The sequence below is a fragment of the Mustela putorius genome, unplaced genomic scaffold, assembly GCF_011764305.1.
Source record: "Mustela putorius furo isolate JIRA1106 unplaced genomic scaffold, ASM1176430v1.1 tig00003863_pilon_pilon_pilon, whole genome shotgun sequence".
Lineage (NCBI taxonomy): Eukaryota > Metazoa > Chordata > Mammalia > Carnivora > Mustelidae > Mustela > Mustela putorius.
In genome coordinates, this window is record NW_025422015.1 from 3,148,859 (window position 1) to 3,171,481 (window position 22,623).

At 37.3% G+C, this 22,623-nt stretch overlaps 1 long non-coding RNA gene across 1 annotated transcript in view; it reads left to right on the forward strand.

The window, feature by feature from the left end:
- The first annotated feature begins 3,729 nt into the window (after positions 1–3,729).
- Positions 3,730–22,623, forward strand: part of LOC123387843 — a 42,215-nt gene continuing 23,321 nt past the window's right edge. The window contains exons 1-2 of the long non-coding RNA XR_006602323.1: positions 3,730–4,453; positions 4,574–4,701. This is a non-coding gene — a long non-coding RNA (uncharacterized LOC123387843). The remainder of the gene's footprint in view (positions 4,454–4,573; positions 4,702–22,623) is intronic.

Consider the following 22,623-nt stretch of genomic DNA (forward strand, 5'->3'; position numbering starts at 1 on the left):
TTTAAATTTCATGATAAGAATTTTTTTAAAGATTTTATTTATTTGACAGACACAGCTCACAAGTAGGCAGAGAGGCAGGCAGAGAGAGAGGGAGAAGCAGGCAACCTGCTGAGCAGAGAGCCCAACATGGGGCTCCATCTCAGGACCCTGGGATCATGACCAGAGGCTTTAACCACTGAGCCACCCAGGTGCCCCCCATGATAAGAATTTAATTCAAAATCCCTATTTACGGAGACAGCAAATCAAAATGTGTGTAGCATTTTTTATTTGTTTTTAAAGATTTTATTTATTTGAGAGAGGGGGTGGAGGAGAGAGAGTACAAGTAGGGGTAGCAGTGGAAAAGGAAGAGGGAGAAACAGACTTCCTGCTGAGCAGGGAGCCCTATGCCAGGCTAGATCCCTGGATCCTGCGATCATGACCTGAGCTGAAGGCAGAAGTTTAATCAACAGAGCCACCCAGGCACTGTTGTGTAGCATTTAAATATATTATTTACATTTATAATATGTAAATAAATATATTATTTACATTTATATGTACATATATTATATACACACAGTACACTGTGTGTGTAGCATTTAAATATATTATTCATTGACATTATTTCAATATAGTGGTTATAAGGGTCTTGAACTCTGGAATCATTTTATGTTAAGAATTTGATTAATAAGCCTAATATGTTTTATTTCACTGTAAGTATAACTTTTAAAAAAACTAAAAATATTTCAAAAATAGTTTTATTAAGTCTGTAGTGTATACCTGTTAGAACCACAATTGCTTGTGGTAATATTATCTTCCATTTATATGTTCCTTTTATTAGGCCCCAAGTGGAGACTTTGACATATTATAGGCTCAGTTAAGAGAAAGCTACTATTATCACTGTTTTCAAATGACAGTCCTGGTATGCAGAATCAGGAAGTGTACCATGCATGCAATGCAGTTTTTCAGAGAATAGAATAAGATAACTATGCCTTTGGGATAGTAGGGTTAAAGGAACATGGTCAGAGGAACTCCTATTTTATTGAGGCAAGATAGCATAGAGAAAAGGGGACTCTAGAGATCTTGATTCTAGTTTCAGCATTGCTACTAACCTACTATGTGAACCTGAGAAAGTCAGTCAACATCTCTGAGCCTTGGTTTCATCATTTTTTAAATGAAGGGAACTTAGGTGCCCTCTAAAATGCTTCTAGCCATCAAATATGATTCCATCTCTTTGGGGGATTTAATTTACATGCCCAAGATTATTATTAGCAAGGTACAAATCAAGGAAAAGTCACGTTTAAGCAATTTGCTAGCCTCAGATTTTGTAAATTATTGTATTTGACTATTCCAAGGCTCTGAAATTTTTATATATTGACATAGAAGACTTTCCTACACAGGACTGACATTCAGAGAAGCAGCAAAATAGTATAATCTCTTTCTCTAGGAATTGAGTAAGGAAATCTGGTGATTTGGCAGTTCATCTTGGCTTCTGGTAAAAAGCAGTCGAATCCAGCAGCTTTAAAAAAGCTGCTTTTAATAACTTTAAGTGAGAAGGAAATTTAATGGAAACAGCAATGAGAGGATGTCTTCTTGGGTTCAGTTCAATAAGCACATATTGAGCTTCTATTAAAGGTCTACAACCTCTTATTTTAAATCTGAAATCCAAAAAGTTCTAAAAATCCTAAATTCATTTAGTTGCAAAACATGACCTGAATGGATACAAGGCTATGTGCATTTTTTATTTATCCCACTTAATGTAAATACTCATTTCTTTCACTGAAGAAACTGTGATGTATTCAGCTTTGAAGTGTCACCCCAGAACCTGCAAGGAATATTCCGTAAGATGTGGTACATGGCCTCTAATACCATTCTAAGTGCTGAAAGTTTTGAATTCCAAAACTCATCTGGTTGTATGGGTTTGAGTAAAGCGTCTTGAACATGTACATGACAAGGATGAAGGTGAGTGGAAGGATGGCTGGAGAGGAACTAGGTGAAATGCAAAGGTAAATGAGATGAGTAGTATGACGTCACTCTCCTCAAGAATTTCCCAGACACTCACCAATACATGTGGTATATTTTATAGAAGAGAGAGGGATAAAATTTAAGGACACTCACAGAGGGAGCAAATATTTCTGCTGGGATCTCAGGGCATAACACAGAGGAGGGAACATTTGAAGAGGGTCCAGAAGGATGACTAGGCATTTCTCAGAGAGAAATGCATTCTAACAGAAAAAAGAGAGGCAGATACATTCGTGGTGTGTATTGGGAGCCCCAGGGTTTCTCTGCGGCTGAGTCAGAGTAGCCATGTAGATGTAATGGGGCTGGGTGTCTGAAAATGAAGTTGGGATTTTTATTCAGTACATTGTATACCATGCTAACCATATAGGTTCTGTAACCCAAGGTTAGCCCTAAAGAGGGTACTCATGTGTAAATTCTTTGCTAAAAAAGCACACCCAGGGAGATCTATAAGGGAGTAGAGCCTCAGGACAGAGAAAAGCAATGAGACAAGTAAGGGAGTGATTTTTTTTTTTTTTTTTAAGACAAAGTGCCAGAGATGGCTTTAGCTTGATCCTGAAGTGGGGTAGTATAATGAAAAGTAAGCTTTAAATACTCCTTTCAGCACTTTTCAGTCATTGGGTAGGGCCACGGGGATGGACCAGATGGGTTGATGATGGAATTTCCAGGCATTTCACCTATCCCCCCTGCCTGGGTTCTCCCAAAAGCAAGTTGAAGTGCTTACTGAAGGGGAAGAGGCAGGTGACATGCACTACAATGGTGACCAGAGGTCCAAGGAGAGGGGTGGAGTGCCAGCATTTTCTGCCATGATGCCATTTGGTGACCGCTTATTGCATCTCAGGGTTTACACAGAGTCTGAGTACTTCAAACAATCATCTCATTTAGTTCTTATACCACTTCTGTAAAATAGGTCATATTTTCCCTTTTGCAGATGAAAATTCTGAAGCTTGGAAGGTCACCTGGGCAGTCTTGTTAGTGGAGTCTTGTGTCAAGCTCTTTTTAGTCCCCAGTTCCCTGTGCATGGCAGGATTCCCTAGATCCTCTTGGCTTCCCACTCACCCCCACTTGCCACTTGAGCGATGGTAATAATCTGCTTTACATGCTACTTCTTTGCAAACTTTTCTCTGAAGGAATTGTTCCAAAATCTAAAAAGTCTCCAAATTACAGCAAATAATGGATAACCAATACAAGTTTTTATGAGGATTGGGCTGAAACACTTCTAGAAAAGCTCTCTCTCTCATTTTGTTTGGCTCCTGGATAAGATTTTCATATTCCAATAGAGCAGAATAGTCTCTCTTATTTAAATTTGACCCAATTAGGAATATTAAATCAGACTGGTGCTTACTTTGTTGTGGCTATTTTTAAAAATTTGGAATACCTTCAGAAATTTTTAGAAACCAAGCTTTGGTTTTTAAATTAGTAAATGAAAGGAATTAGTTGATGCATTTAATTCCTGAAGATTCTGAATTGTGTCTAGTCCATCTAGAATTAGATAAATCCTAATTCTGTTCATTTCTTTGGTAGTTAAAAAAATCATTTTTAAATAGTTCTAAACAGGATAGTCAAAAGAGATGTCTCAAAAAATTATGAGTATAATTAGGTTTTGAGAGGTAAATGTGTATATTTATTAAAGTTACTAAGTTTATTTCTCTCTTTTTTCTCTCTCACACAGGTGTCAATGAAGTCAATTTTGTTTGTTCATTTATTTAACAAATATTTGTTCAGAATCTATTATATGCCAGACAGAAAACAAAACAGTCCAGATTTCTCTTCTTATGGTATTTACATTCAAAAGAAAGCAGAATAAGTTATTATCATTATGTCTTATTGTTATTGCAAACAAATACAAAACAAATTTTAAATTCTAAGAGCATGGTAAATTTGATTTGAGAGTATGGAGAAAAAGTTTTTCTCTAGAAATTAGTCATTTTATATTACATGTTTAGCTGCAAAGCAAATAAATCTCCTCAGAATTGAACTCAACAATTTTATATTGAATATCTACTCTATGACAAGCACTGCTAGCACTGTTAAAATGGAAGGCAGTCATTTCTTTGTTGGCTACAATGAATATGGCAAACTAAAACCCTATGAGAAATATATCCATGTGGATGATGATCTCTTAAAATTCTAATAACTGCCAAAATGGAATTCAGAGAGGAGCCTTCAAAGTAGAATAAATACTCAGAAACACCATACATAGCATGATTAAGATTTTGTTACATTTTTAACTGAAAAGGCTTTTTTTCTTAATTAGAAATGCTTGAGGGAAGAACGCTGACTTTGAGTGACTTCTATATATTTTTTTGAGTGACTTCTATATTCATGTGCAGTTACTCCTATTATTTCAGAAGCATTCTGTTTTCTGTAGGAAACAAGTTAGCAGCATTGCAAGAATTTCCACTTAAGTACTTTGAACCTTTTGCTCAGTTTCATGCCATCCCATCTCCTCTCTTTGGTGAGAAGAGATGCTTTTCTGTCTTTTCATGTTGTGTTTTATCAGTTGTATCAATATTGATGAGCCAAGAGGAAATGAATGTTACTAAAAAATAAATCTGTTCCTGTGTGTTTCTCCCAGACTGCCTTCCATATTCATCACAGTGTCTGCACGCTTGACTGGGAAAATCATGAGGCCTCTGCCAAGTTGGTTGCATTAGTTCTACTGTGACACTCTGAAGAGAAACTTGGGTTTCAAACCAGTGATCAGTAGGTACAAAGTATTTTCTCTACACCTGTTCAACTGAAAGAAATATGGGCTTGAAATATATTCATAGACCCTAGGCCATCTTTTCCTACTTCTCCAACAAAGAGTAGAGCTTCCATTTTTGCCTACAATGCCATTCTCTTTCTTGTCCCATCTACCTTGAGCTCCCCTTGCCTTCTCCATCATGTTATGCTGGGCTAATCCTGGATTCTTTTGCAGTTTGGCAGTGCCAACCCAGATACTGAATTTATATTCCCTTCACTTATTTAAAGTGAATCTCTTCTTAAAGGGCCAAATAAAATTTTAACTCTTCTAGACTTCTCTGCTAGTTCTAGAGCTCACAGATCTCTAATCTCCATGAATATTTTTAGGGCCAGAATCAGTATTAACATTTTCTCCAAACTTTTTCATCTATGTTATTTTAATTCTTCCAATAATTCAAGAGCAGGAACTATTTTTATTCTTTGGATATATATCTCACAGTGCTGAGCACTCCCTCTTCTGTTTTACATAATTCTGCATAAATTCATTCAACCACTGAAAAAAAATTCCTTAACTACCTAGTTTGCAGTTGGGTGCTATATAAGGCACCAGAAATTCTATAAAACTTAAGGCAGTTCCTGCTTTCTAGGTTTTACAATCTAGACAAGTTAAAAAACATGAAAATATGTGTAATGAGAGCGATGTCAGAGATGCATTATTCATTCACTTACTCATTACTAAGTACTTTTCACTTGGTGAGGAATATACTAACAGCCCTTATAGTCATGGGGTTCATTGTCTATGTGTTGGGAATGTCAAAGTGTCAGAAGGACTGCAGAGGACCCAAGGAGGGAGAAAGGTTCTCTCTCTCTTTCCTTGCTATCTTTACTCTCCCTCTTTCTCTGTGAATGACAAGAAAATCAAGAAGTAAGGAAAACAAGATGTTGAGTAGCTATGAAAGAGATTGAGTTCTGTTTTCTCCAGGAAAATCTGAGAGGCTTTTGTTGTGGAAATACCTTTTACCTGTAGGCAGATAAAGCATCATTTATTATCTGCTGCCTCCCAGAAAATCAGAAGAACAAACTTGCAGTCCATGTACCTGGAGGTGGAGAGTAAAACAGGAAACAGAGACCATCACCACCACCACCATGACCATCATCACCACCACCATCACCACCACCACCACCACCATTGTTACTATCACCACCAGCATCATCATTATCACTAACACCATTACCACCATTATCACTACATCACCACCACCACCAGTTACTCTCACCACCACCACCACCATCTTCACCACAACCACTGTTACTCTCACCACCACCACCACCATCTTCACCACCACCATCACCTCTACCACCACTGTTACTATCACCACCACCACCATCATCATCACCACCACTATTAGCAGCATTATCACTACCATCACCACCACCACTGTTACTATCACCACCACCACCACCACCACCACCACCATCATCACCACTACCATCAGCACCATTGTAACGACCATCACCACCACCACTGTTACTATCACAACCACCACTACTGTCAACATCATCACCACCTTTAGCATCATTACCACCACCACCATCACAACAAAGTGTCTTTAAGACTCAGCCTCTGCATTAGAGACCCTAGAATATTGTATTGCTGAAATTGGAAGAACAAAGCTCTACATTCTTACACACCAGCAGAAGAAGAGTTATCTCTACTCACTCACTTTCTATGTACTCTATTCCCAGTGAAAATTGGCTTCTGCCCCCACCAACTTATAGAAATTGATTTTTAAAATGTCAATTTTAAATGGCCATTTCAAAATGGCCAAATTGGCATTTTCAGTACACGTACTATTGGGCTCCTCTATTGAATTTGATTCTGCTGATCTCTGTTGCCTTTATATTTAAAAAAAAAAAAAAAATCTATTTATTTATTTATTTAGAGTGTGAGTGCAGGGAGGGACAAAGAGAGGGAGAGAGAATCTCAAGTTCACGGCAGAGCCCTTTGCAGGGCCTCATCTCTCAACACTGATATACTTGAGCTGAAATCAAGAGTCTGATGCTTAACCAAGTGAGCCACCCATGTGCCCCTCATTGTCTTTAAGCTGTCAGTTTCAAACTTGAATTCTGTCACACTATAGTGTTCCACCTTTCTTCTTTGTACTTTTAATCTTTTTTTGGTCTGTCCTTCTAGGGTACATTTTCTATTTTCAGCCAATATTTTCCCTCCATCTGGAGGACTTTCCTAGATTGATCTCATCAGGCCTCATGGTTTTAAGTACTACCTATATGCTTATTGTTGGCAAATCTTTCTTATGTCTAGATTCTTCACCTAACACCTTCAGTATATGTCTTATATGCCCTTGAAAGTCAGCACAACTCACACAGAGTTCTTAATTTCCTCCTAAAAATGTTTCTTTTTCCAGTTTTTATTTCAGTGGATGATAACACCATCTACCTAGTTCTAACCAATCCAAAAACTTAAAAGCAATTCTTGAGACTTCTTTCTGCCTCACCAGCCACATCCAATAAATCCCTATTTTTTTTTCATTATGTCACCCCCTCTGTTTCTGTTACCTCTGTTCTAGTTAGCTTGAACTCTTGTGGTATAAGTGGTCTCTGGGCATTTGGCCTTTGTTTCCTGTCAATTCCATTTTCTAAACAGCTCATAAACCAAATAAACTCTTTAAATACAGATCTGATGTTCACTATCCCTGTTAAAGCCTTCAATATGATTTAATTGTCTACAGCATCAGTTTTCTTACTGTGGAATAAAAGGTCCCCATCGACCTCTATCTGCTTCTAATCACATAATCTTTCCAACCAGCACCTGCCCTGTAGTGTGTAACTGGCTGTATGATTACATACCTTTGTGTCTTTGCTCCATCTGAAATGCTCTCACCCCTTCACCTCCTTGCCTATCTGTTATAGATACTAGGAATTATCTCCAAATATCTTATGGTGGAGCCCCGTTGGGGCTCTAGGGTACCTTAAAAGAATATAAAAAAGCCAAAGGGCATTTTTAGGCAGAGTCTGTGGGAAGATTATCATAATCATGTGATATTCCACATGGCATGCCCTACATGTCAGCAAAGTCTGGATTCAAATTCAATGTAGATGGAGAAACATTCACAAAAGTTTTATCAGAATGCTTTCTCCATTTTATCCCAATGGCTACCCTTCCCATTAACAGGAAAATCCATCTGGTGAAAATGGGCAGAAGGAGAGGATTTTGTTCCTATCCTTTTGAGGGCATTGTCTTGTCCACTTTTATCCCGAATAAACCACGGCCAAATTTTATGGTGTCCTAGGCTAGACATTTGAGTCCCAAGTTATTTAAATTTTATATACTGGAAGTGTGTACTCTTGTTTTTCTATCCTCACTGTTGGTCACAGGAGCTGAGTAAATAAATGCCTTCAATCCCCGAAAGATCAATTAGCTGAAAATGAAGGAAACCTTGGGTCTTCCATTGAAACCTATTTTTCTATAAGATTCCTGGGCAAAAACTAGGGTATGGGTGATAGGTAAAATGCTTCTACTTAAATTATTAGAATTCTTCATGATTAATACTAGGCCTCTGTATGGTTCTTTATAATATACCACCGTTTATTCTCAAAGATTCAGTTAATGAGTTAAGCTCCTTTAGTGAAAGGAGAGCTGTCATGGATGTCCAGACTAGGTTTTGTTTATCAGTTCTCACCCCACCCAATATTCTGTGAGAGACTCTATCATTTCACTTTAAACAATGAATTACATGTCTTTAAATCTCTACTTCTTCTACTACCTGGCTTCCTTGACATCATACTTACTTTTATTGCCCCCAATTTTAAAATGGTGCCTAGTAGGTACTTAACAAAATGTTAGTTTGTTGAATGAGTAAACAGATTTTTGTTGGTTGCAATGAAGTTTAGGTTTTAAAGAATTCACTAAGTTTTTTTTATTAAATTTTTAAAAAAATTTTTATAAACATATAATGTATTTTTATCTCCAAGGGTACAGGTTTACACACTTCACAGCACTCACCATAGCACATACCTTCCCCAATGGCCAAAACCCCACCACCCCTCCATCCCCACCTCCCCCTAGCAACCCTCAGTTTGTTTTGTGAGATTAAGAGTCACTTATGGTTTGTCTCCCTCCCAATCCCATCTTTATTTATTCTTTTCCTACCTCCCAAACCCCCCACATTGCATCTCCACTTCCTCATATCAGGGAGATCATATGATAGTTGTCTTTCTCCGACTGACTTATTTCTCTAAGCATAATACCCTCTAGTTCCATCCACGTCATCGCAAATGGCAAGATTTCATTTCTTTTGATGGCTGCATAGGATTCCATTGTATATATACACCACTTCTTCTTTATCTACTCATCTGTTGATGGGCATCTAGGTTCTTTCCATAGTTTGACTATTGTAGACATTGCTGCTATAAACATTCGGGTGCACATACCCCTTCGGATCACTATGTTTGTATCTTTAGTGTAAATACTAAGTAGTGTAATTCCTCGGTCATAGGGTAGCTCTATTTTCAACATTTTGAGGAACCTCCATGCTCTTTTCCAGAGTGGATGCACCAGCTTACATTCCCACCAACAGTGTAGGAGGGTTCCCCTTTCTCCGCATCCTGGCCAGCATCTGTCATTTCCTGACTTGTTAATTTTAGCCACTCTGACTGGTGTGAGGTGGTATCTCATTGTGGTTTTGATTTGTATTTCCTGAGTGATGTGGAACACTTTTTCATGTGTCTGTTGGCCATCTGGATGTCTTCCTTGCAGAAATGTCTGTTCATGTCCTCTGCCCATTTCTTGATTGAATTATATATTCTGTGGATTTTGAGTTTGATAAACTCTTTATATATTTTGGATACTAGCCCTTTATCTGATATGTCATTTTCAAATATCTTCTCCCATTCTGTCAGTTGGTTTTTGGTTTTGTTAACTGTTTCCTTTGCTGTGCAAAAGCTTTTGATCTTGATGAAATCCCAATAGTTCATTTTGCCCTTGCTTCCCTTGCCTTTGGTGGTGTTCCCAGAAAAAGTTACTGTAGGTGAGGTTGAAGAGATTGCTGCCTGTGTTCTCCTCAAGGATTTTGATGGATTCCTTTCGCACATTGAGGTTTTTCATCCATTTTGAGTCTATTTTCGTGTGTGGTGTAAGGAAATGGTCTAATTTCATTTTTCTGCATGTGGCTGTCCAATTTTTCCAACAATATTTGTTGAAGAGGCTGTCTTTTTTCCATTGAACATTCTTTCCTGCTTTGTCAAAGATTAGTTGACCATAGAGTTGAAGGTCTATTCTGTTCCATTGATCATGTGTCTGTTTTTGTGCCAGTATCATACTGTCTTGATGATGACAGGTTTGTAATAGAGCTTGAAGTCAGGAATTGTGATGCTACCAACTTTGGCTTTCTTTTTCAATATTCCTTTGGCTATTGGTCTTTTCTGGTTCCATATAAATTTTAGGATTATTTGTTCCATTTCTTTGAAAAGAATGGATGGGATTTTGATAGGAATTGCATTAAATGTGTAGATTGCTTTAGGTAGCATAGACATTTTCACAATATTTGTTCTTCCAATCCAGGAGCATGGAATATTTTTCCATTTCTTTGTGTCTTCCTCAATTTCTTTCATGAGTACTTTATAGTTTTCTGAGTAGAGATTCTTGGCCTCTTTGGTTAGGTTTATTCCTAGGTATCTTATGGTTTTGGGTGCAATTATAAATGGGATTGACTCCTTAATTTCTCTTTCTTCTGCCTTATTGTTGTTGTAGAGAAATGCAACTGATTTCTGTGCATTGGTTTTATATCCTGACACTTTCCTGAATTCCTGTATGATTTCTAGCAGTTTTGGAGTAGAGTCTTTTGGGTTTTGCACATATAGTATCATATCATCTGCAAAGAGTGATAGTTTAACTTCTTATTTGCCGATTTGGATGCCTTTAATTTCTTTTTGTTGTCTGCTGAGGCTAGGAATTCTAGTACTATGTTGAATAGCAGTGGTGATAATGGACATCCCTGCCATGTACCTGACCTTAGCAGAAAAGCTTTCAGTTTTTCTCCATTGAGAATGATATTTACAGTGGGTTTTTCATAGATGGCTTTGATAATATTGAGATATGTGCCCTTTATCCCTACACTCTGAAGAGTTTTGATCAGGAAGGGATGCTGTACTTTGTCAAATGCTTTTTCAGCATCTATTGAGAGTATCAGATAGTTCTTGTTCTTTCTTTTATTAATGTGTTGTATCACATTGATTGATTTGCAGATGTTGAACCAACCTTGCAGCCCTGGAATAAATCCTACTTGGTCGTGGTGAATAATCCTTTGAATGTACTGTTGGATCCTATTGGCTAGTATTTTGGTGAGAATTTTCACATCTGTGTTCATCAAGGATATTGGTCTGTAATTCTCTTTTTTGGTGGGATCCTTGTCTGGTTTTGGGATCAAGGTGATGCTGGCTTCATAGGCTTCATAAAATGAGTTTGGAAGCTTTCCTTCCATTTCTATTTTTTGGAACAGTTTCAGGAGAATAGGAATTAATTCTTTAAATGTTTGGTAGGATTCCTCTGGGAAGTTGTCTGGCCTTGGGCTTTTGTTTGTTTGGAGATTTTTGATGACTATTTCAATCTCCTTTCTGGTTATGGGTCTGTTCAGGTTTTCTATTTCTTCCTGGTTCAGTGTGGTCGTTTATATGACTCTAGGAATGTATCCATTTCTTCCAGATTGTCAAATTTGTTTGCATAGAGTTGTTCATATATGTTCTTATAATTATGTGTATTTCTTTGGTGTTGGTTGTGATCTCTCCTCTTTCATTCATGATTTTATTTATTTGGGTTCTTTCTCTTTTCTTTTTGTTAAGTCTGGCCATGGGTTTATCAATTTTATTAATTCTTTCAAAGAAGCAGCTCCTAGTTTCGTTGATTTTTTCTATTGTTTTTTTGTTTTCTATTTCATTGATTTTTGCTCTGATCTTTATTATTTCTCTTCTCCTGCTGGGTTTAGGCTTTCTTTGTTGTTCTTTACGTAACTTCTTTAGGTGTAAGAGTTAGGTTGTGTATTTGAGACTTTTCTTATTTCTCAAGAAAGGCTTGTATCATTATATATTTTCCTCTCAGGATTGCCTTTGTTGTGTCCCACAGATTTTGAACTGTTGTGTTTTCATTATCATTTGTTTCCATGAATTTTTTTCAATTCTTCTTTAATTTCCTGGTTGACCCATTCATTCTTTAGAAGGATGCTATTTAGTCTCCATGTATTTGGGTTCTTTCCAAATTTCCTCTTGTGATTGAGTTCATGCTTCAGAGCATTGTGGTCTGAAAATATGCAGGGAATGATCCTAATCTTTTGATACCAGTTGAGACTTGATTTATGACCCAGGATGTGATCTATTCTGGAGAATGTTCCATGTGCACTAGAGAAGAATGTGTATTCTGTTGCTTTGGGATGAAATGTTCTGAATAGATCTGTGAGGTCCATGTGGTCCAGTGTGTCATTTAAGGCTTTTATTTCCTTGTTGATCTTTTGCTAGGATGATCTGTCCATTTCAGTGAGGGGAGTGTTAAAGTCCCCTACTGTTATTGTATTATTGTCAATGTGTTTCTTTGATTTTGTTATTAATTGGTTTATATAGTTGGCTGCTCCCATGTAAATATCCATAGATATTTACAATTGTTAGAGCTTCTGGTTGAACAGACCCTTTGAGTATGATATAGTGTCCTTCCTCATCTCTTACTATAGTCTTTGGCTTAAAATCTAATTGATCTAAGGATTGCTACCCCAGATTTCTTCTGATGTCCATTAGCATGGTAAAATGTTTTCCATCCCCTCACTTTAAATCTGAAAGTGTCTTCGGGTCTAAAATGAGTTTCTTGTAGGCATTATATTGATGGGTTTTGTATTTTTATCCATTCTGATACCCTGTGTCTTTTGATTAGGGCATTTACCCCATTTACATTCAAGGTAACTACTGAGAGTTATGAATTTATTGCTATTGTATTGCCTGTAAGGTGACTATTACTGTATATGGTCTCTTTCTGATCTATTATTTTTAGGGTCTCTCTTTGCTTAGAGGACCCCTTTCAATATTTCCTGTAGAGCTAGTTTGGTGTTTGCAAATTCTTTCAGTTTTTGTTTGTCCTGGAAGCTTTTATCTCTCCTATTTTCAATGATAGCCTAGCTGGATATAGTTTTCTTGGCTGCATGTTTTTCTCATTTAGTGCTCTGAATAAATCATGCCAGTTTTTTCTGGCCTGCCAGGTCTCTGTGGATAAGTCCACTGCCAATCTAATATTTGTATCATTTTATGTTACCGACTTCTTATCCCGGACTGTTTTCAGGATTTTCTCTCTGTCACTAAGACTTGTAAATTTCACTATTAGGTGACAGGGTGTGGACCTATTCTTATTGATTTTGAGGGGGGTTCTCTGCACCTCCTGGATTTTGATGCTTTTTCCCTTTGGCATATTAGGGAAATTCTCTACAATAATTGTCTCCAATATACCTTCTGCTCCCCTCTCTCTTTCTTCTTCTTCTTCTGGGATCCCAATTATTCTAATGTTCTTTCATCTTATGGTGTCACTTATCTCTCGAATTCTCCCCTCATGGTCTAGTATTTGTTTGTCTCTCTTTTGCTCAGCTTCTTTAATCTCTGTCATTTGGTCTTCTATATCACTAATTCTTTCTTCTACTTCATTTATCCTAGCAGTAAGAGCCTCCATTTTTGGTTGTACCTCATTAATAGCTTTTTAAATTTCAACTTGGTTAGATTTTAGTTCTTTTATTTCTCCAGAAAGGGCTTTTATTTCTCCAGAGAGGGTTACTCTAATATCTATGCCTTTTTCAAGCCCAGCTAGAACCTTGAGAATCGTCATTCTGAACTCTAGATCTGACATATTACCAATGTCCATATTGATTAGGTCCCTACCCTTTGGTACTGCCTCTTGTTTTTCTTTTTTTTTTTTTTGTGGCGAGTTTTTCTGCCTTGTCATTTTGTCCAGATTAGAATATATGAAGGAGCTAAAAAAATACTAAAAGGGTGTCAAAGACACCAGAAAATGCACTTTAACTAAATCAGAAGAGACCTCAAGTCATGGGGGGGAGAAAGGGGATAAAAAGAAGTTCAGAAAAAAAATTAGCAAAATAAAACAAATGAAGAAAAAATATAAAAATGAAAAATAATATATTTTAGACTGGTGTCTAGAACCTCTCCCACTTAATTTTGTGAGTATTTTGGTCTCTTAGAAGAAACTGTCTCCCAAAATTTTAAAGAATGAAAAACATATATAAGGGTAAACACAATGAAGGGATGGAATATGCCTATAAAGATGAAAACATTTTTTAATTTCTAGAAAAGGAGTTGATAAAGTAAGTTGGTTGGGAGAATAAAGAAAAAGAAAGTGGAGAGATTTTGCTCAGGCTAGAGACTAGAACATGCCTGGAGCTAGATTTAGGGTATATTTTGATCTATTAGAAGAAGTTGTAGCCCAAATTTTTTAGAAGAAAAAACCCTATGTGTATACAAAAAATAAAGTTAGACACAATGAAGGATAAAATATGACTACAATAATGAAGGTTCAAAGAAGATTATTATTATTTTTTTTTATGAAAGATATTGTTAAGATAAACTAGTTTAAAAGCATTAAAAGAGGAAAGGGTAAAAGTTAAAAAAAATTGCAGAAGAAAAAAATAAAATAAAAAGAATTAATTAACTGCAAGACTAAAGAATCATGGGGAGAAAGCCATGAATTCCATGCTTTGCTTTCTCCTCCTCAGGAATTCTGCTGCTCTACTTGGTAAGTGAACTTGGTCTTGGCTGTATTTCTAGTTGATCTTCTGGGGGAGGGGCCTGTTGTAGTGTCTTTGCCCGAGGCAGAATTGCATCGCCCTTACCAGGGGCCGGGCTAAGTAATCTACTTGGGTTCGCTTTCCGGAGCTTTTGTTCCCTGAACGCTTTCTGTAGAGGTCCGGAGGACGGGAATGAAAATGGCGGACTCCCAATCTCTGGCCCAGAGGAGCCAAGAGCTCAGGGACCCACTCCTCAGTGCGCCCTCAGAGAAAAGTGCTCAATCGCTCCCGTCTCCTTGGCCTCTGGCCCTGCTCCAAGCTCACCCAGCCTGTGACCGGTTCAAGGTAACCCCAAGCTGAGAGCTCACTCCTCGGCTCTGTCTCTGTAGCCGACTTTCCTATTCAAATGCCTGCGAGCTCTGCGACACTCAAACACCCCCGATCCTTCCGTGACCCTGCGGGACCTGAGGCCACACTGGCCCCACATGGACTTCCCCCTGGTTTAGCCTCTGGAGCGATGTCTCTCAGTGGAGCAGACTTTTAAAAGTCCTGATTTTGTGCTCCGTTGTTCTGCTGCTTGCTGGGAGCTGGCCCCTTCTCCTGTGGTCTAACTTCCCATCACTTTGGATTCACAAAGTGAATCCAACCTTTCAGAAAGTGGTTAATTTTCTGTTTCTAGAATGTTGCTCTTCTCTTCGGCCTCCTGTTGGATTTGTAGGTGTTCGCAATGGATTGATAAGCTATCTAGCTGATCTCCTGCTACCTGATGTCGTCTCAGCCTGCTACTTCTCTGCCATCTTTTCTGTGTCGAATTCACTACTTTTTAACACCTACATAGTAATCACTGAACTCTTTTTGTCTGATAACACATTTCTTACTATCACATTGAGGCAAGAGTTTCTATATTTCAGCTATTCCCAGATGTACTAGAGATAAGGGCATAAATCACCTGGCAGTGTTCTACGAAGCTAATAATCTAAAAGAATTTCGATAGGAACATGTATTAAATATAGCATGTGCTAGGATGTTGCATTGTGTGACAGGGAACTGACATGCAAGCATAGGTAGTGTTGCCCTCAGAAAGTAAAACTGGCATTCAACACCTAATGAATTGGAACAAAAATATAAAAGTCAGCTAAGGAGAGAGTAAACTTATTCCCAAGGGAGAGAAACATATTACTAAAACCTGACTGAAGATGTTACAATGGAAGGAAGGCAATACCGAGCCTTTGGTTGGGAGAAAACCTCTCAAGGCCAAGTGTCACCAGTATTGCTCTTGTGGAGATGGCTGTTTTAGGTTGCCTTAGACTAATGCCATCATAAGGGGAGCATGGCAGGAAGAAGATCTATTTCACATGTAGTAAATGGCATGAATGGAGAAGGCAGGGCAACAAGTAGTCCAGTCTGGCAGGAACATGGTGGTGACAAATAGGAAGCTGGTGCTAATAATCAAGCAATAGACTGAGTATCTATAGGAGAATTAGACATTATCCTAAGGTGTGTGATTATTCGTATTCAGGATATAGGGGTTATTGAAGATAATTAAGACAGGAATTTAATTTAAGATATAAGATCACACATGTGGTTTTGTTCACAAAAAATTAATAATGAATAACTAGGAAGCCTATTCGAGGTTTTTGCAATATAGAATATACAAGAAAAATGATTAAGTCCTAAACTAAGCAATGGACAAGGAAGAGTGTTGGGTACATATTGCAAAAAAGAACATGAGACAAAAAAACATAAAACACTTCTAGCACTGACAAATAGCAGGCAATTTTTTAACACCACTCAACTGTCTAAACTTTACTTTGGATCAACAGAATGTGTGAATGATGTTGTTGCTAAAGCCCTAAAGCACTACATTTTAAAATTGTTTTTTATATTGTGGTAAGTATACATAACATGAAGTTTACCATTTTAACCCTTTTTTAAGTATACAATGTAGTTGCACTAAATACATTGACAATATATGACTATTACCACTATCCTTATCGAGATCTTTTTCATCATTCCAAAATGACACTCTGTATCCATTAAACATTAACTCCCTGTGCCCTCTCCTCCATGGTAATCTCCTCTCTTGGTAACCTCTATTCCACTTTCTGTCTCTGTAAGTTGGCCTATTCTAAATAGGTCATATAAGTAGAATCATACAACATTTTTCCGGTGGTATGTGGCTAATTTCACTTAGCATATTTTCAAGGTTTATTATTGTTTTAACATGTGTCCTTCGAAAGGACACATGTCATAGAAAGTCATAAAAAGTATGACTGAATACTTTTCCATTGTATGCCTGTGTCACATTTTGTTTATTTCTTCATCCATTGATGAATTGTTTTTACATTTTAGCTCTTGGGTTGTTTTTACACTTTAGCTATTGTGAATAATTCTCCTATAAATACTGGCTTACAAATATCTGTTCAGTCCCTGTTTTTCAATTATTTTGGATACCTACTTAGAAGTTTTAAAGCCTTCCTTCACTGTGATAGGTGTAGGAATGAAATGCCAGATGGGTACACTATGCAACTGAGAGCACTGAATTCCCATTACTGTCCCTACTACTCAAAAGAGGGTCAAAACATTGAATCAGTCATTATTGGAAGTGAAAATGCCTTGAATTTCAAGGAAATGACACTTTTGTTTCTCAAAGTTCAGGAGAACAACTTTTTGTTCCTCATTCAATAGGATGTACATGTCATCAGAGGTTCTTCATGCAAACACATGACATGGCATTTCTCCAGCAGCACACAAACATGGAAATACATAAAAGGTTCTGGGCTGTGAGACTGAGTCTCCCATTGTGAGAGCCTGGGGAGAGTTAAATCACACCATTGAAATACACTTTTTCTTGAAGACTCAACTCACCTTTTTTTTTTTTTTTTAATTAACATATAATGTATTATTTACTTCAGGGGTACAGGTCTGTGAATCATCAGTCTTACACAATCACAGCACTCCCCATAGCACATACCATCCCCAATGTTCATAACCCCACCAGATCCCTGACCTCCTACTCCTCTCCAGCAGCCCTCAGTTTGTTTCCTGAGATTAGGAGTCTCTTATGGTTTGTCTTTCTCCCCAGTCCCATCTTGTTTCATTTTTCCCTCCCTTCCCCCACAAATCCCCTCACCTTTTTAACAGCATCTAAAGTTGATGCTGAATTTGACTCCCATGGGAACATAGTGCTGAGACAGAGAGATAGTAAAACTGAATCTCAAACATCAGTATTTTCTGAATCAAGGCATATATTTGTGTGTAATAGTAACATATTCTGAAATCATACCCGTTGCCAGGAGGCTTTCTGTTTTTTTTTTTGTTTGTTTGTTTGTTTGTTTAACGTGTGAATTGTTGGGCATATAGTAAAAGCTAAGCATCTGTTTTTCAAATTGTATTGCATTATTGTGTTAATATATATGTAAAAACTAGCACCTGGCTTTGTGGCAGCTCTGTAGATAGAATTAGAACTATCTAGCAGTCAGGACCTGGGCTGCACACTCTAGTTCAGAAACCACTTAATCAGCATCCCCTTTGGACATTTAGAATCTGCCGAAAGGTAGCCCAGAGTAAGGTTGAAGTGAACCTAGACTCTGATAAGTCTAGTTTTCTTTCTTTCTTGACTACCTTAAATATTAACAAGTTTAAATGAAGCTAAGATATAGAAAAAACTTTGAAGGTAAGGAAATTTATCAAAAGTGGTTTCTCCATTACAGAGTCCCCTGGGGATAAAAACAGAAAAAAAAATTTTTTTTTTAATTATTTATTTGACAGAGAGAGAGATCACAAGTAGGCAGTAGGCAGAGAGGCAGGCAGAGAGAGAGAGGAGGAAGCAGGCTTCCCGCTGAGTGGAGAGCCCGATGCGGGGCTTGATCCCAGGATCCTGGGATCATGACCTGAGCTGAAGGCAGAGGCTTAACCAACTGAGCCACCCAGGCACCCCAGAAAAAATATTTTTAACTCAGTGTTTTTATGATTCATTAGCAGAAAGGCAATTTTAGTAACTCTCTTACCTGTTTCATTTATGCCTATTCTCTCCTCAAAGGGGAGTCACATTTATATCATTTTGGGGGTTAAAATTTAGCCCCAGATCCCAAGGAGAAGTATCACAGTGATTTGAATTTACACAAAGGTATAAAGTTGTGGGTCTGAATCAGGGAGGGCATAGGAGGTGGGCAGAGTAAGAGACAGTCATTGAGTCCATATAGGGAGAGCTGTGCTGGAAACAATTTGAAAGGATACTCCCAGGATACTGGAATAAAAACATCTGACTTTAAAATGGTTTAGGGCTAACCCTAGGTGCATATTTTTATTAATTTTCCTTGACATTAAAGGCTTTTAAGGTAAGCTTCAGGACTGAAACATGTTGGAAACAATTGAGAAAAGCAGGCTTTTCTCATCCAAGCTTCTGGTTTGCAGTGTGTCTGTGTATGCTGCTTGCCGAGTGTTGCTAGGCAAGGAAACAGAAGAGCAAATTCAATATCTAGTTTTGCAAATTTGTCTCTAAAGGTTCAGGGGATTTGTTCAGACAGAATTTCGTATAGAGTTTTTCCTGTCTTAAATTAGGAGACATTGGTGACTTTTTTTTTTAAGTCCATAGGACTTAAAATTGCTATTTTTGTGGAAGCTCCATTCCTTGGTTTCCCTGAGGAAACAAAAGAACCACTTATTGTCACAAAAGGTCACTGGTTTGGTGACTCCTTTTCCTGTTATTGTATCATTCTCTTACTGTATACCCACCAGTTTGGTAAGAGAAAGAAAGGTGGATCCTAAAAATTACCAGCCTTGTTCTTGATTTGGTGTGGCTTTGAAAGCCAGAGGTTTTGAGGACACTCCTTATCCTTACCTGAAAAATAATATGCAAAGAGGAGTGAAAGGGGAACATGGTTTGTTCAGACTCTCATAGGGAATGATATTTTTCTTTATTTTTGTTTTTTTTCCCCAAGTTTTTATTTAAATTCCATCTAGTTAACATACCGTGCAACATTAGCTTCAGGTGTAGGATTCAGTGATTCATCACTTACATACACCACCTGGTGTTCATCACAAGTGCCCTCTTACTACCCATCCCCCATCCTCCTGCCCATCTTCCCTCCAATAACCATCAGTTTGTTCTCTATAGTTGAGTCTGTTTCTTGAGCCCATGATCCAGCAATTGCACTACTATGTATTTATCCAAAGAACACAAAAATATAGATTTGAAGGGATACATGAACCTGATGTTTATAGCAGCATTTTCAACAATAGCCAAATTATGGAAAAAGCCCAAATGTCCAACAGCTGGTGAATGGATAAAGAAGATGTGGCATGTGTATATATATACATACACACACACACGTACACATATGTGTATGTATATATACACACATATACATGTACACATACATGTACACACATATATGTATATGTATACACATATACATGACACACATAATACTACTCAGCTATCAAAAAGGATGAAATCTTCCCATTTGCAACAATGTGGGTGGAGTTAGAGTATTATGCTAAATGAAATAAGTCAGTCAGAGAAAGACAAACACCATAGTCTGGGTTCTTTTTTTTTTTTTTTTAATTATAATAACAACAACAGTACTTAAGTGCATTTGAATGTGTCTTACAGACATTGCAGGGCACTGCTTTCCTCATTATGGTTTGTAAATAGATCACTTATTGATCTATTGTCAAGCAAAACAGGAGATCCTTGTAAAAAAAACTCTTTGTTTTTGTTTGTTTATTTGTTTTGGAAATGAGGCATCATTTTGATGAACTCCTTTCTACTTACCTGAATTTGTTACAAGGAAAGTAGAATATAGCCAGAACAATTAGGAACCTCCACACAAGAATTTAACTCATTTACACCTTCACTAAACTATTATTAATTGCTGAAATGTGGTTCTCTATGTACTCAAAAATACATATAATTTTCTAATTTTTTGTGTGTGGAGGAAGCAAAACTCAGTATATTCAGAAGGTAATTCAGAACATTATAATATTAAAGATAATTTGAACTTGTGTCCAGGAGGTTCTTAGAAAAATAAAATTTGAGCTACAACAAGATAAAGTATTAGCTGGCCTTATAGGACAAACCATCACTTGGTTCTAGTAGAAGAGTTGAATGATTTTATATTCTATTAAGTGAATTAATATATTTTTATGAAAACTCTTGAAATGGATAAGAAGCAAAGCAGGAAATCTGGAGAAAATAGGACTGTTTATTCATGTGTTTGCTTCTCTCAAAGCTGAAAAAACACATTTGAAAATTTCATAACCAACCTCAGTCCTGGTTTAATGTGAGCAAAATAAGTGGTATATCTCTATTTCTCTATTGAAAATTCTGCTGTTAACTTGAATTACATACCTACTTCAGAAATAATGATCATTCCTTTGTGCATTTATGCTTGAAAATGTTTAGCCAATTACAAATGAGCTGCCAAGGCATTGGAACTATTAATGTAATAAATTTGCTAATCAGTGTATCTCCAGTACTAGAACAATGCCTAACACATATCTGCTATTCAATAAATATTTATTGAATGAATGAATAAATGAAACTGCCAGAGTGAGGCAATTCCATCTTTACTGTGTATAAGTTTAATCTTCCTAATAATCAGGATAGGGGGATTTCTGGGCATCTAGAAATTCATATGAAAACATTCAAAGGGAGAGAGAAATCCATAGAAATATTTGTAGGGTTGAAGGTTGGAGAGTGGTACAAAGTCAATTTTACCCTAGAGTTAGGTAATTGTTCTTTCTTTCTTTTTTATTTTAAAGATTTTATTTATTTATTTGACAGAGACACAGTGAGAAAGGGAACACAGTAGAGGGAATGGGAGAGGGAGAAGCAGGCTCCCGCAGAGCAGGGGGTTGATCTCAGGACCCTGGGATCATGACCTGAGCCGAAGGCAGACGCCCAATGACTGAGCCACCTAGGCACCCCAGGGAATCTTTCTTTAAATTCTATACAATCACAGTGTTCACAAAGAATAGGTTAGAGCAGAGGTTCCTAAACTTTGCTTGCTTCTAGTACTCTTGGTATCTTAGTGATTTTTTTTCTTATGATACTCCTAGGCCAAAAGAAAAGTGAACAGTTTCATCTATTAAGTGGTTATATTTAAACACTTAATAAATGTTTAAGTCCAAACAACTTAATATCCATTTGAATAAATAATGCACATAAATTTAAAAAAAAACCCACATTTTTATTTCATTCTGCAATAGCCACAATTACTTACTAATGGAATGTGTGTGCCCATGAGGCACTTCATAACATCTCAGATTTGGGTATCACTGTCATCCTCAATTTCGTTTGCACACTAACTTTCATACAGTTCTTGACTTTTATCACAGCAACCACTGAAAACCCAGCTTTACAAAGATATGATGTGTCAAGCAGAAAATGGTGATCTAATGTTAAAGTGGTTCATGCAGCATTTGGCAGATGTTGGGGATGGGTGCATTTTCCTCAAAAATGTAAACCGTCCACTGCACCTGTGAGTTTGACTACAGTGTCCCAGAGCCCTTTGGGCAGCATTTAGAAGCCATTGGATTACAGAGATGAGATATGCATGATAATGATAATAATGTCAACTGCTGACTCATCAAAAAAGAATATCAACCTGAAACAAAACTGCATTTATTTTTAACCCAGTAAGGGAGGTCAATATTTTGTTGAGGTTTGGGTAACATTTGTGAGGGGAGAAGTGAAGGCAAGAATGTATATTTTGTTTTTTGAGTTTGTTTAAGAGAGATCATTCAGTGCAGTAGCAACTGATTGGGATTTGACAAAGTTCTTGACATAATAGTTTAAAATCAGTGACCATAGTGAGACAGATTTCAAGGAAGTGTGGAAATAAAAGTAGTCATGTTTTTTGGCTTAAAACAGCAGAAATTTGGCTTAAAATAGCAGACATCTCACCTTCTATGGTTCTTTTTTTTCTTTCTTCCAAGTTTGTATTTAAATTCAAGTTAGTTAACATGTAGTTCTGTTTCAGGAGTAGAACTCAGTGACTCATCACATATGACACCCAGTGGTCATTGCAACAAGTGTCCTCCTTGATGCCCATCTCCCAATTTCCCTGTGCCCCACCTACCGCCCTCCATCAACCTGCAACCTGTTCTTTACAGGGAAGAGTCTCTTAAAGTTTGCCTGTCTCTCTGTTTT